The 15,726-nt window shown below is 48.6% G+C and overlaps 1 protein-coding gene across 7 annotated transcripts in view; it reads left to right on the top strand.

Moving 5' to 3' along the window:
* Positions 1-1,952: 1,952 nt before the first annotated feature.
* LOC119229926 (plasma membrane calcium-transporting ATPase 1-like) overlaps positions 1,953-15,726 on the top strand; it is a 55,451-nt gene continuing 41,677 nt past the window's right edge. For 3 of the 7 annotated variants that reach the window (XM_037490760.2, XM_062563931.1, XM_062563929.1), the window contains exon 1: positions 1,954-2,479. The gene's annotated coding sequence lies outside the window, so the exon portion shown is untranslated. Of the gene's footprint in view, positions 2,612-9,602; positions 9,855-15,726 lie in introns of those variants that run through there. The other 4 variants (XM_062563930.1, XM_062563932.1, XM_037490762.2 and 1 more) reach the window with 3 other exon arrangements.

The following is a 15,726-nucleotide window of genomic DNA, read 5'->3' as shown; positions in this document are numbered from 1 at the left end:
CATTCTCCCTGCAGGCTCTGGAACACCTCGAGCACCTGCTGAGACGCTCTGGACGGTCGGGGTTATTGATCCGAAGGCCCATCCTAGAAAGGGTGCCCAGATAAAGTCCTGGTGCCCCCCCCCCCCCCTCCCCACCCTACCAACACAAACAGAAGTCGATGAATACGTCTGACGTCACGCGTGTCCTCCCGGCGGTTTGTCTCTGAAGGGTTGGGTGATGTTCGGTGGATGTGAGACTCAGCGGGACGTACTGACAAAAGATACACAGGTGTGTTGTGACAACAGTGAGTTGAGGAGGGAGTGTGTGTGTGTGTGTGGGGGGGGGGGGGGGGGGGATTACTCAATAAACAGATCCTTTGCTCAGGTCAAAGTCAAAAAAGACACTGTAAACATACCTGCATGGGAAAGGATACGTGTGTGAAAGTGAGTAAACAATGAAGAATGCAGAAAAGGGTTTGCTGTTGATTATTATCATTTCATTTTTTATGGTATTTTATTTTGAACCTAAAAAGTGAAAATGCATGTCTTGTCCCACCATCAAAATGTCCTTCTCGTATTGAAACTAACAATAAATTCCTGTCATTCGACTCATTAGAGCAAAAATCCTATTTCTTTCAGGCAGAAACCTGAGACACAAATCAATACAGCTGACCACGTGGAAGCTGAAAGTTCATTCAATTAATAGCAACATTTATTATTAGTGAACACCAATCTTGTTTCTGCCACCTCAAAGCTCCCCCATGCATTTATTGCAGGTTTAATTATTACGTCTCATTGCATTGATATTACAGGAAATCCATTTGTTTTTTTTGGTCCAATCATTGTGGAAACTATGACCGCTTTTCATGTATTTCACTTTTTTTTTTAACGATTTAAATGTCTATCAATAGATCAAGTAGATTGAATGAAGAGAATAAAATCTTAAGATTATGAATCACCTGCACAGGCCGGTTGGCGTTGGGGGCGAAGCCGTTAAATGGCGGCTGCATCCAGCTCTCTGCCTCGCCGTCATTAGCATAGCGTGGGAGGCCGAGCTGATTGAGTGGCCGGTTGGCAGCCGGGGAAGAAAATTTCTTGTCAGATTCTTTGTTCATGTTCTGCTTTTCTCAGCAGACGTGAGCACCAACCTTCTCTGGGGGGGGGGTTTCGACTTCTCTTTCTGAGGTTAAATGTGAACTTTGCTTTAAATCATGCACCATATTTGTTATTACACATTTAAATGAGCGTGTAGCTACAACGTGTATCTCTAAATAATACTTTACTGTGCAATTGTGAATGAGCTTTATCTTAAATCATGCGTGGGCCTACTCAATCTCAAAATCAATTGTATTGCTTTTAAATTTTTATTCTTTTTAATTTCAAAATGTTACAACTTTTCTTTAACTATGGGAACTTAATCTAGATGTATTAACCAATGAAATATGATTTTTCTTGAAGTATTACATTCCAATCTTGAAATATTAGTATTTTAATTCTTAGAGAATGATGATTGTTTTCCCTCAAATTATGTAAACTATATTCTTAAAGGTTTTTCCTAAAAACAAAACAAAAACCCTAAACTACTATGTAATAGCGAATGAGATGGCACATATATACCAATGAGCCTCCATCAGTCCAGATCACTTTCCTTCCTTCCTTCCTTCTGGTAGGATGGGTTTCTTTTCCTCTAGTTCTACTCGAGTCCTTTCCTTGCAGCAGGACGCGTTCCTCCCTGTTGCAACGTGTCCTTCTACTCGATCCCTTCCTCGTAAGTTTCCTCGGCTTCTTTATTCCTCACCCCGTTGCTGATGTTCTCCTCAGCGAGTCGGGCTTCTGTTTCTAACCGCTCTCCTAATTAATTCACAGATCCACCTTAAAAAAACAGGCAATCCCGAGCTGGTCCCTCCCATCTGTAGCGGACAGTCACCCCCCCCCCCCCCCCCCCGCCCTCCCTTCTCTCCCCTCCCTCCCCGCTGCTCCACCTCTGCGAGCCAGGAAAAGGCACCGACCCACACTTCGGGTCCTTTCTCCGGTCCCTGTTCGAACGTGTCGGACCCTCGCTTACCGGACCGGCTCTTTGTTACCACAGCGCGCCCCCCTCCCCCCTCCTCTGCGAGAGAGAGAGAGAGAGAAAAGGGGAGTTTTTTATTTCTTCTTCCTTGAACCGGATTGATTGCGGACTGAATCTGGATTGTTTCCTTCCTCTTCGGGGAAACGGGGTTCGCTGCGGGACCAGAGTCGAGTCCAACAAACCGGTTTAAGACGTCGGAACAAAACAGAAAAGGGGCACGTTGGAAAGACCTTTTTGCTCCCCCCCCCTCGCCCCTCCTCGCCCCCCCCCCATCCGGGTTTGTCATTCATTTTTTCCACCGCTGCGGTGTCAAGTTTGAGCCCTGCTGGGGAATGGACGAACCCCTCTAAAAAAAAAACCTCCGCCTCCCCGACCGACACCGCCCGCAGGACAGGACTCGACCAAGGACCCCCCCCCACCCGAGCGGAGGTAACGTCTGGGTTTGTTTACCCCTCTCTCTCTAACTTTCGGTTCCCTCCCCCGTTCCCTCGCGGGCTGAACGACCAACTGCCGTTTTTTTCACCTTGAAGTGATTTTTGTCTTTCACCGCTTAGCAACCGGGTAAGTTAACGGTTACTCTGGCAACCGCGGACATACTCGCTCGCGTGTGTGTTTGTGCGCGCGCGTGTGTGTGTGTGTGTGTGTGGGGGGGTCCACAGGTGTGAACGCTCAGGGAAGGTGTGTGTGTGGGAGGGGGGAAGGGGGGATACGAGATTAACGTCCCACAGAAACCCTTCCTTCTACCGCGGTGCTCCGGCTGTCGGCCCGGTTGCGGAGCCGGCACGAGCCTCCCTTCAACAGGCGACGGTGTCTAGTCTCCATTCAGAAACACCTGTTCGACCCACACCGGGGGCACCGGGGGGGTCTGTTGGAAATGAACACATCTGTAGAGGCTCTTTATTTTGATGAAATATAAACTTTTAGCCATGTTTAGGCAGTGCTCGTGCTCGCCTCGAGCGTCTGCCGCCCCACACAAGCAGTGCGAATCCGGCAGTTAACTTCTGATTTCGGTAAAACCCGATCCGAACATCACCCCCCCCCCGTTCACGAAGGTGGCTTTGCCGTCCGTGAAATGTTCGCGTCCACGGCTCAAACGGAGGGGTGCTCTTTAAATGGGGAGCTTCTGAATGGCGCTGCGGCTCGCGCGCGTCGGGCAGGAATTGAACCGCCGGCGGTCTGGAGACATTCTCCCCCCCCCCCCCCCCGTCCCTGCACACAATGTCTATTTCTCATGGTAATACGAGCGCCTGGTAACTGCAGGACCCCGTTTTTCTCATCCTCGGTTCCTTTCCCGGTGTAGTAACTCTTGTCGTAACGAACACTGGTTGCTGCGGTTGTTGCTGGTGTTTTGACACAAATGTGTGTGTGCGCGCGCGCGTGTGTGTGTGCGCGACTGTCGTCACGAATGCGGCTGCTCCAGGGAGAGCCCGCTCGGCCCGTCGGAGCGGTTTGGCCACATCTTGCGGACACGCTGTACGTGGCGGGACTCCTCGCGCGGAGGGGGGAAAGTGGTCGTTAGCGAGCTCGTTCTTCATTCCGATCTAAACGGGCGTCCTGCTCCCGCAGAACCGATCTGACGTCACCCGCAGAGTCGGGCGGACGAGCGCCGGCGGCAGCTCTGCTCCATCTCCTCCTCCCGTTTCATCCATCTCCTCCTCCAACCCCTCCCTCTCTGCCTGGGTGTGTCCTGCCTTATTGCGTTAGGAAGGAGGAGGAGGAGGAGGAGGAGGGGGGGGGGGGATCCCGCATCTTGGCATCATGGTGACTCCTTCTCAGCTTGTGACCTCCAAACGAGGGCATTTGCTCCTCTGTTGTTATTTCAGCAGAAACAAAGAGCTCTTTGCAAAGAGAACCTGTTGTGACTCTGTTGTTGACTGGAATCCAAATGGAAACTGGCTTATTCTTCATTAAAATGTGCCTGACGTTTTCTCAGATAAATTCCTGGTATTTCAACGTGTGTGAGTCCAGGTCAGTCATGAGCTACCAAAGCGTGTCATTTCAAAGCATTCCACTTGTCTCGTGATGTTGGTTCATTAACGACGGACACAACAATTTGCCGTTCTAGCAGTATTGTCTGTGAGAAATGGCCGCTGTGCTACTTCTCCCTGAAGGTTAACGTTGTCATGGATTGGATTGTGGTGTATTAATGTTTCATGAAGTTAGCAGAGGTGGTCTTTGCTTCTGGCAAGGCGGCCTACACCCTCAATCACGAGAAGTGAAGCATTCGGGAAGTAATTTTTCAAGACAAATGCACAAACATTAGCCAACTCGCTTCTTCAATGTGCTGGTTTCCTGCTTTTCTCTTTTTATTTCACTGAAAACGTTTCCTGGTTTTGAGCTTTTGGTCAGACCCTTTAGTTCTGGTTAAACTGAGAAGGACACGTAGGGTTCACTATTCTGGTAGCAACGCGTCACTCACTAGGTAGCCCCGCCCAAAATGATACCCTGCTTTATGGTCCATTTGACTCTAATTGGACCATATTCTACTGAATAAACATCATGTTGCATTGAAGAAGACTTGGAACTAGAGATTGAGGCCATAAACTCATGTTTACTGAGGGAACAAATCAAGAGAAGAAGGGATTTTTTTTTTACTTCTACGGGACCAGAGGAGTCGCCCCCTGCTCGCATTAAGAATAGTGTTTATTTCACCAGGTCCCTATCTGTTTTGTTATCGAAGGCTGCCATTATTGGAATTTCGAATACCAGAATTTATAGTGCAGAAATGAGCTTTGACATAGCCCGGCGCCCTGTTCGATGCAGCGCACCGTGACACGCTTGACAGGATGACGTATAGGTATTTATCACAGACGGATGGATCCGATGTTTCATCACACGCTTCCAGGTAAACAACGCCTGAGCAGCCGGGCGCTCTGTTCGGGTCAGGCTCTTTGATTCTAAATTGGCCGACGTGAATCCAGATGTAAAGCAGGCATTGACACAGCTTCATTTCTCCATGCGTGGTTGTCAGTGGAAGTGGGTTTGTTTCACACGTCAGACCGACCTGCTACTCTGAGAACGGATCTCGGTGATTTACACCCTCAGACCTCAGATGGAGGCTCAACTACACGAGCGCTTTGTTTTTTTTTTCTATATCGAAAATGTATCTTGTTTAATTTAACGTTTATTTTGCGTGCATGCTTTTAGGTTTGAATGGAACATTTAATCAGTGTAATCTTTGTCCTGCAGAAAAGGTGGATTTCATTTAGACTGAATTCTTTTTGTTGAAGGTTGAAAGGAGACACTTGAGGCGTGATACCAGTAGTGAATAAACACTTTCTATCATTGACTTCTGCGTTTTGAGAAAATCTTCCCTCTGTGAGACGTGATCAGAATCCGATTTAACGCATTGAGCTTTAGAAAACAGTAGAACACAAGGGCTCCACAAGTCAAGAGCCGTAGGTAGAAATCGAAGATGGTGTAATAGAGAAAGAAAAATATGACATGTCAGTCTTTAAATATTTCCAGAATCGCTTGTATGATCTTTCTTTCTTGAAACAGAACTTCTTTCACATTTAACCTTCGTTAAGGCAGTTTATTTTACAACGTGGTCCCTGAGAAACTGAAGAACAAAATTATTAACGTATTACTTGTCTATTGCTAATCATTACTTCCCGGCTTAAAACAAAGAAAGGAAATGCTAACACACAGCTGAGCGGACCCGCCAAACACACGCCTGAGCTCATTCTTATTCATACTCGGGGAAAATGTGGAAGCCCCGCGGCAGACGGAATCCCTGCCCGGGATCCACATCCAGCACAGCGCTGTTTCTCACGCGATCAACTATTAATGGCCGCGTCCTATATTTAACATGTGGAGCTCTCTGCCCACCGCCTCGGTGTACGAGAGAGCTGTTATCGTCCTTCCATATCCACAGGCGAGAGTTGACCCCAAGCCAACAGAGACCTGCTGACTCATGACCCCGTGAAATGTCCGAGCTTTTGTTAAATGCTAATATTAATTGGCTCATTTTTGCTTGTAATTCTTTTTCCATGAGCATCCTGGCCCATGTAGGCACCAATCACATGTTATTTCGGTTGTGTGTGTACTTGTCTCTGATTGGCTGCTAGGTGTAGAAGTTTAGTGGACTTTTTCACTGCTCTCAGCATATTTAGCTGCAGTTTGGACACAATTTCCTGCCGCTGCTGCAATTTCAATTCAGCTCCTTTTCCTGAAATGTAACTATTACTTTTAAAGACTACCTCTTGATGCAAGTATCACAAAATATTCACCTAAAATACTGTATCCTGCAATTTTTTCTTCCTTTCATGCCCCCTCGCATGATCAAAGTTGGGTAAACATGGCAACAGCACTGATGCTTCGAGACAAACGAAACCTCGCAGCGCGTTAAACTGACCTCAAACCCACTTGGTGGAGGATTTTCTCTCGGTTTGATGATTGTGATTAACTTACAGAACAGCTGTCTGCACGCTTGTGTGTGTGTGTAGTTGGCAGGTGTTCGGTGGGTGGATTGTGTGTGTGTTTGAGAGACACACAGGCTTGAGCAGCAGGAAAGACGTTCAACTGCAACATTCCCCTGAACCCTTCAGAAGATGAACTGAATTAAGGAGCTTTGACTCCATCAAATCCAATTAGCGAGAGCTTGTATCATTTTCAAGTAACAAGAGTCATAAATAACTGAAGCTCAAAGATTCATTTTGGATCTGTACTCGCCTTGGAGGCCAGACTCATTTGTTTTTATCGGTGGCCTAATTCATGGCGCCAACCTGTAGCTGCATCGCGAGCAGAGGGCCCTTTGTTTGTACCACGTTCAAATGTAGTGGGAAAGCACAGACAACTGACACAAACCGGTTGGAAGCAATGAGCCGAAAAAGCAACAATTAATCTGTAATAAATAAATCAAAAGGCATGTGCTGCGGCTGTGTGATCCCAGATGGGATGAGGGTGCGGCTGCTCGACGGTCTCACGCCTCCTCCCCTCTGCAATAAGAAGAGATAACAACAAATTCATCAGAAAAACAACGAGAGGGAGAAAAGGAAAACACAAAGCAGCCACAGACTCAATAATGTCACGCTTACAACGAAAATCCAGATTACAGCGGGATGTTAAAGATGGGATAAAAATAGCATGCATCTATGTGCAAGTTATTATCGCGAAGATCCGGAATCCTAGAAGTTCAGTTCATGTTTTGCTCTCAGTGCTCCCTAACTTCCATCTTTCTCATCTGCTGAAGGTGCTGCTGTGACACGTTGATGCGTGTATGTGTGTGTGTTTGTCTTAATCCCGATAAAGCTGTGGGTGCTGAGAGGTGTTGAAGCTTTTTGTGAATGTGATGATCTGCAGTGAGCTGAGGTGTGTGTGTGTGTGTGTGTGTATGTATTTGCTGCTCTGTCCTTGTGAAAATTGATTGGAAGATGATTATTATCATTCAGTTTTTGACCAAAATAATCTTTTTTTAATATAGACCTCCATATATACATATGTATTATGTGTGTGTGTGTGTGTGTGTGTGTGTGTGTATATATATATATATATATATATATATATATATATATATATACATACACACAGTCATATCTCTTCAGTAGACATAGCTTTGCCCATAAGATGGAGCTGCAGAGAGATCAGTAGGGCGACAGCAATGAGGGGGGGTTCTTTCCCTTTTATTTTATTTGTGAGCGCACGGAATTGGTCAAAGGAAGTGAGCAGATGGAGGGCGGAGGGCGAGCCAACAGGAAGTGAGGGCTCAATGGTTTTCTCATGTTGTGTTGGCAACACTCAGGATTTCACTTCCCCGTGCTATAAAAACCCAACAGGTGCTGTGCGTGTGTGTGTGTGTGTGTGTGTGTGTGTGTGTCTATCTCTGCGAGTTAAAGAGGCCGCTCCCATGAGCCTGAGTCAGGTGAAAATGGTTCCGCTCTCCTCTGTCCCTCTGGAGGCGGCGTGTGTCCACCAGGCAGGCGTCTGGTGTCCCGTCGGGGGTTTCCTCCGCTGTGCCTTAGTGGCGGGTAAGAAGCTAGCCGCCATGCTAACGTTCTAGCCGGGAATGTAGTGTGTGTTGAGCTCCCGCGTCCTGCTAGTCTACTGAGTGAAGTGAAAGAGGCCTGGGGTCGCTCTGGGTGGGTGGGCCTTTTTAAGGTGTTGTGTGTGTGTGTGTGTGTGTGTGTGTGTATATATATATTTTTAAAACTTAACTTTGTCACAATGCATGTTGCCCTTCGAGCACTGTTCAGTTTCCGAGGCATCGGCTCCACACTTTATGATTCTGTGCGTCATGTTGTTGTTTGTTTGTGTTGCCTGTGCACCAGATGTGTGTCAAACAGAGAGGGAGGTACACACATTTTTCAGGAACCCCCCCCCGCCCCTCCTTCCCAGTGCATTTCAAATATTTCCAGACCGCAGATGGCATACATGACATTCATCTGCGTGTTGTTTTGGAGGGTGTAGCCATGGTTCCCTGAGGCATGAGGGCCGGTCAGGAGAAGCGATGAGTCAGGATCTGCATCACGGGGGGGACCCCCAGCTGACAGTCAGTCCCACTTCCTGTTTCACACCGCAGACACTGGGACTTTCTATTTATTTAGTTTTTTCTTACTTGCCATTCTGTCGGTGTGATGCCGAGCTGACCGGGAGCTCTGCCAACACACACACACACACACACACACACACACACACACACACACGTGTCCCAGCCCCCGTGTTCAAGACGTAACAAAACATGCCAGCTGCTCGCTCTTGGAGTTTCTGCCTCGACGATGCCGGGATCGAGGACTTTTTGATCTGGGCTCGGGCGCTTTTCACTCCTTTTCGGGCCTCGGCTCCGTGGGATCACGTGCACAGTGAAACTGAAGTGACTTTCCATTTCCAAGATCACAAAGGGGGAGTGGGTGGAGAGAAGGGTGGAGGAGAGGCACGTGAGAGCCGCGCGCTCCGGTCCGTACGGCGCGGTTTCCACGCGCCTCCGAATGTGTCGGGCTCTTGTTCTGCTTGCACTGGAATGAAAATGTAGAAGACAACGCCAACTGGTCCCGAACTAAGAGCGTGGACGTTTGTCCCTCGAGATCCGCGTTGATCTGCGTGTCCACAACGAGTATTGTCACATGCACGAAGACCGGATCTGCCAGAGGTCCCTCCGGTTCTCAACAGGCGTTAAATAAGATGGAGGCTGAGCTTTATTACTATTTGTCACTAAAGTGTGTTCAACTTTCAAAACCAGCAGAGAGTGCAGAAAATAACCCGACTGCACTGCTGCAAATGAGCACCAGACGCTTCCTTTGTTTCTTTGTCCTCGCTCATGACGGACTGTATCTCACTTTGTTTTTAAGTAATAACATTTTAATATATTTACATCATTCAAACGCTCTGACTTGTGCCACCTCTAGAGACCTAGTTGTTGCCGAGGATCCTCAAGCCCAGCGAGAGAGCAAACCTCATCACATTCCTCGTCTCGTTACGCCCCTGTCGCACCCAGCTGCTCTCTGATTGGACGGTGAGATACACCTCCTCCCATCCGGCCACATGAATGGCCGCTTGTGTTTTCCTACTCGGCTCTCCGACACTTATCGCTTCGTATAAAGCCTGAAATGTGCCACGCGTTTACTTTGTCCGACTGCGAGGCTTTTGGTTTCCATTATTTTTCCCCGTGCTGGATGGATCACTAGAGGTGTTCACACTGAGGAGATGAGAGGAGGCCCTCGACTGGGGCTGAGAATCTGCATGAAGTGAGAGGGACGGATCCGTACCCGCGTTGTGAACACAAACAACAGGAAGCCATGGTACAGCCTTGCCCACTTTGCCAGGAAGCAGCAGCCTGAGCGGCTGGGGCCACGTGGAGGAAACAAAGGTACTTTAAAAACGCTCGGTGCCCGACTGCTGCTATTTACATAAAGAAATATCACCAAATCACAGCACAAGGACACGATGCATGCAACCTACTCAGCTTCAGTGCCACTGTGTTTAGAGATCTTCAAATCATCATTAAATGAGATCAGCTTGAAAAGCTTGATCCTGATTTGACCCTCAGTCATGCGACATCAGATGTCCCACCTCCGAGGAACATCAGGAACGTGAGGGGGCCGACAGTTGGTTCCCCGAGGAGTTGCAGGAAGGAGAGGATGTTGTTTTTATTGATGGATTCATTGATTGGATCTCCACTGTCCACCGAAAGGCCTCGTTCCACTAATGTAATTCGTCACGATTACACTTTAACAGCTGGATCTTCATCACTAGGCCATCAAACAACAGTTTGTCTCCTCTAAGACAAAAGGGTCGACGCAGCATAGCATTTCGATATCATCGTGTCTATATTGTACCTGTTCCCGGGTGGCACCTGACCTTTTTTTTCCGGCTGTGTGGGTAACCTCAGCAGGAAGTTGCAGTCTTGGTAAACTGCTAACAATAAAATGTAAAAAAAGAAGACCCTCTGCATAACTTGTAATGAAGGAAAGTGGTCACACACCTCCGGTCGGAAGCAGCTGTTTGTTTTATCAGCGGCAGGCGGCCGAGGAGCGATTCGTGTCAATAAAGTTTGGTGAAAGAGAGATTTGATCGTGCCTTTCGGGCACTTTGGGGTGTCGTTCCAGAACTGGAGAACAGACGGTGAGACAGACTTTAAATCACAACTAACGAGAACGGTGGCTCCTTTAACAACACCAGACATGTTTAACACAAGTGTGAGAGAGTTTGCGTTTGTGTGTGTGTGTGAGAGAGACACACACACACACACACAGAGTGTCTCTCTCACACGTTAGATAACAGCGGCTGTCTGCAGCTCGTTGATAAGCGGGGCACGGCGACTGGGACACGGCAGCCTTTTCCTCCTGAGGTAAATGAAGAAGAAGAAGAAAGTGAAGGGAACGTCAGCGCCGCCGTCTTCCTGAACAGACGACGCGTCTCACACACGAGACAAGTCGGGGTTGGCGGTCTGAGAAGTGCACGACAAAGTGTGTCAGCTTCACGCTTCTCTTTTTTCCTCTGCTTGTCGGGAGTCAGGTGACTCTCCGGCTTTTAAGGCTATTAATCTTAATAACTTATTCAATTCATTCTCTGGGTGAAAGGGCCTTTTATTCCAGTAGTTCACTGGTGATCTGGTGAACAGCTTCTTTATGGACAGAACGAATTGGGGTGAACCCCCCCTCCCCTTTTGACAGGAAGCCCTGAGGATAAACTCCTCCTGTGTACTGTGGGTCATTACAACACTTCAGGTCAAACCAGAGTCATTCACAAACAGCTGTTGGAAGCAGCTTATCTGGTTCTTTATGAAGAGTAGCCCCCTATTGGCCTGCCCACATCCCCAAAGTCCATTCAAAGACCAGGACCCCCCCCCAACCCCCACCTAAGTCCTGAGGTCAGGTCAGACATGTAACTGCAGCAGACTCGGCATGTCACGCTTCTGGTGGGGGTCATAAATAGGAACTTTTGGTTCAAAATGGGAACAACATTGCCATGGCGCTGAGGAAGGAAATTTAGCAGAATACCAATTTCCTCTTTAAGTTATTTTCTAATGCTAAATAGAGGAGAAAGGTGAGTCAAGGGAAAATCCGACGTGTCGGAGCGAAGCCTCGGGTGCTCTTAGACGAGGTCGACTGCGACCCCCGGGCTGCAGGTGCTTTTTTTCACCTGGGCCACATCAAAGCCGGGACGCCCTGCGTAGCTCGTTAGCCACGGGTGCTAATTGGGTGGGTGTTCCACCTCACAGATGCTGACGCACTTCAAAGGCGCCCCCCTTCAAAGAGCACGCAGGTCAGAGTGGGAATAGGAGGAGGAACTTGTGCATAAATACATTTGAAGGTGATTTGACTGCAAGGGTTCCAGTGTTGGAGACACTAGATCTTTATGTTAAATACTAATAGTTCAAGTCATTAGTAGCTGAGTTTATAGTTTATTGAACTCTTACGTCAAATACTGTGTGACCCGAACCACGTTGTCACATGTTCCACGCAGCCGTAGCGTGATGAATGAGTACATGGAGGCTTTTACACGGGGGGGGGAAAGGCCTCAATGCTTAAACACAATAATGAGACGCCTCCAGGCATATGATCGTCCACGGCTTTTATTGTGAAAGGTGGATCTGGTTTGAGCTGCCTTTGTCAAGGTTGAAATGGATAACAACATAACAGCTGCAGCCTTCCGACTCTTTCAGCCACAGTTTGTCGCACCTGTTTTATGACTTTTAAATCTCCGATCTGGAAAGTCAGTTCAATTCATGTCATGCGATGTGATCCGGCGGTTAATGCCCTCGCATAGTTTTGACACGCTCTTACATCACTACGGTGTATAAACTGTAAAAAGGGTCCCTGCAGAAACCCAGTGGACGGAATTGGTTCCATAAAAAAGGACAAACATTAAAGGTACGCTGCTCTAAATCCTTCAACCACCGCTGTGGGATTTCCTCCATCCAGCCCCGCAACAACGGAGGCTTTCTGTCCGACTGCACAGTCACACCTGGGGGCCGCCACAAAGAAGCCGCCGCAGGTGCGTTTGGCTGGATTTTGGGTTGCGATCGGTGTGGATCAGGACTCTGCGCCGGAGAACAGACGGAGCTTGGGGCTGTGAACCGGATTATTAAATCTCCGGGGGCTCTCCAGATGTTGCTGCTCCGCTGGGTTCCGCTCTAACTTCTCCCCCCCAGAGGCGTCCTTGGGATGAAGGGCGTTCCGTCTCCTTTGGTCCCCCTGAGTTTGCAGTGTGTCGGCGCTCGGGAGGTTCAAACTGCTCCTGCCAAAGTCCCCGGCCATTGTGCCATTTGTAGGCTTTCATTTTGAAGCAGGAAATGTAGGAACCGCTGGGTTTTTTGTGGAAACTGAACCCGACCTCCGGGACAGGATCTTATCTCTCATCCAAAGCGGGCGAGGGCCAGCTGGTCATGTGGTCTGACTGATCCGGAGCAGGATCTGGTCTCCGGATAGAACCCATTCGACACGCCAACTCGCGTGTTTATTGTGAAGTTCTGGGCTGTGTGCGGACGGTGCATGCAGACGTGTGCAGATGACCAAGTTTAAGTAACGATGGCCCCGAGGTCCTATTTGGAGGAGGACAGATTCATTTGATGTCACACGGTCTCAAAACATTCCAGAGTTTCACTCGTTAACAAGAAGAACCTGAAGATAAACCACGTGGCTGTTGACAGAAACAAGGAGCCTCTATGTCCGCTGCAGAGAGGGAAGAACTAAAGACAGAGGACGGTTCAGCTAAAACACACACACACACACACACACACACGCACACACACAACACTACAATAGACAGTGGGACTTCAGGTTATGTAAACTGTCAAGTCACCCAGCCACTCAGTCAGGAATCCCAGGTATGAGCTCCCTACAGGAAGCCAAAGTCTGTGTGTGTGTGTGTGTGTGTGTGTGTGTGAATGAAAACACATCTCTGTTGTGTATCCACTGGTCCATCAGTCCGACCAGTTTGTTGTCTGGGACAATGCAGGACACATTAACAATGCTGGGACAGTGTAAGAAATGGACCACCTGAATAAAAGAATACAGTTGTCTCTTTGATCCCTGGTAGCATCTGGTAGATCCAGTACGCAGGGAACAGGTTAGGTGACGGCATGGGAGGGACTTCACAACGTATTTTAAACACAACCTGCTCTAATTGTATTCTACCTTCTCTTCTCTCATCAAACACTCATCGGTCCCCAGTCGTGACTGTTGTGCCTCTGTGAAGTGTGTGTTGTCTCCCGTAACGCGGTTTCTCAGTCGCTGGTCCTCTTATCTCCTGACTGCGTTGCTGTCACTTCTGCTCTAATCTGCATCCTGTCCCGTAGTGAATGGTCCTCCACGCGCTCTTGTTGTCCTTTGTAAGATTAAAGTGACAATTGTTGTTCTTGATAGTCCAACTGGCTGTGCACAGCGGGCTGAAACACCAAAAGGCTCCAGGATCACCAAGCTCTGACCGTCCTGCTGCATGCGACGAGGTCACCATCGATAGCCACAGGATTGAGATCCACCCTTTATGTTCTTAGTCTTCGGCGTGTGTTCATTCACACGAAGCTGCTCGTAATCCCACTTTCTTCATCACGTTGCCCAGGGAGGAGTGTTAGAGGAGACATTGATCCCCGGGACACTAGTTGAACCTGGAACAAACTCCCACTCCCCTCAGGAGGCCTCATCGATAGTACGATCGAAAGTCAAAGCTCACTCTCACACGTTTTCCATTGACGTAACGCGAGATGCATCCGTTGAATCCAATAGAAGCGATCAGAACACGCGCCTTTTCCCCGACCTTCTCGTGAGAGCAACAAGAGGTCTTTTGGTGCAAAATGCACACAGACAGAAGTGTATGTGTGTGTGTGTGTGTGTGTGTGTGGTGGAAGGCTCAGACTGATTCAGGATGACCTTCTGTAATTGTCCAAACAATAAGCACAAACTGAACTGAGACAAACAGCCGTGTCTTTGTGGATATGTCCCGGAAATTAAGCCTGGACCGACTTGGACACACTGTGTGTGTGTTTGTGTGTGTGTGTGTGTGTGTGTGTGTGTGAGAAATGACGCCTCAGTCTCTGCAGTGTGGGGATTTCCTTTTTCCACCCTGGTCACATGACTGCAGATATGGGGTGTGGTCTCCTGCATTCCTGGCTTCTCTCACTCTCTTGTTACTCGATCTGGCGTGCTGCGACACTTTCTGTCTCCCCCCCCCCCACGTCCTGGTCTGGACCTGACACAATCACACTGCTGCACACATAAACACTGCCTCAGTGTCGGCGGCTTGACGTTCTCTGCATGAAGAAACGTCCGTCTGAAGTCTGGGACACGATTCAATGTGTGTGTGTGTGTGTGTGTGTGTGTGTGTGTGTGTGTGTGTGTGTGTGATCTGTTGCTGGGTGCAACAAGAAAAAAAAAAGTTCCTCACTGTGTGGAGGGTGTGGCCAGCATTCAGTTTGCTGTGTGTGTGTGGGTGTGTGTTTGGAGCAGGGAGGTGCAGGCTCCTGCTTTAGTATGCAGAGCAGGTGTGTCTGCAGAGGCAGAGAGGAGGAAGAGGAGGGAGGATACCCGCAGCTGAATACGACATAACGGAGAGTCAAACCCCGCTCACCCCCCTGTAGTCTGCAAATATATCCCGAAAGTTGTCGTACGGGGCCGTCGGCCTTAAGCGCTCGCTCTGCATCTTCCCCATACGTGGCGTTGTGACCTCCGGGCGGAGGCGTGTCCCCCGCCCCCCACCCCCACCCCACTGGCCTTGGGCTGATTTTTTTCTTGTTTGCTCATGTCCCAGTTTCATAACCGCGTGAGGAAGGAGACACAGATTAGTGAGCAAAGTGTTTTGATAAGACGCTGTATTGTTTACAGCGGTGGAAAGCCTCACCACACACACACACACACACAGGCCGTCTCTCACACTCTCATACATGTAAAACTCATCACCTCTTTTCAATGTTTGGGGGATTCGTTCTCCTGTCCAACCCTAAGATGTCTGTGGGGATTACGTCAAAACGTCTTCCTGGCTTTTATTTCCAGAGCTTTTCGATCACATGACACAGGCGCCGCTGTTCTTTGACTATCTCACTTAAACGTACTCCTCCAAGTAGCCGAGATGGCTCAGCCAAGTTCATTTCTTTGTTTGATAGGATACAGTGACTCACTGTCCTAAGCGTGGAGGTGCAGTCCCATGACCGCTGGTGTTTGCTAGCCACCTGCACTGGTCATAAGTATTTATGGATTATTTATTGATAACAGCAGATTGACGCTGCCCTCGCCTTTGAAGGC

Source organism: Pungitius pungitius, chromosome 8 (genome assembly GCF_949316345.1).
Source record: "Pungitius pungitius chromosome 8, fPunPun2.1, whole genome shotgun sequence".
Taxonomy (NCBI): Eukaryota; Metazoa; Chordata; class Actinopteri; order Perciformes; family Gasterosteidae; genus Pungitius; species Pungitius pungitius.
Note: the sequence above shows the minus strand (reverse complement) of the source record. Positions and strands in the feature narration are given on the sequence as shown.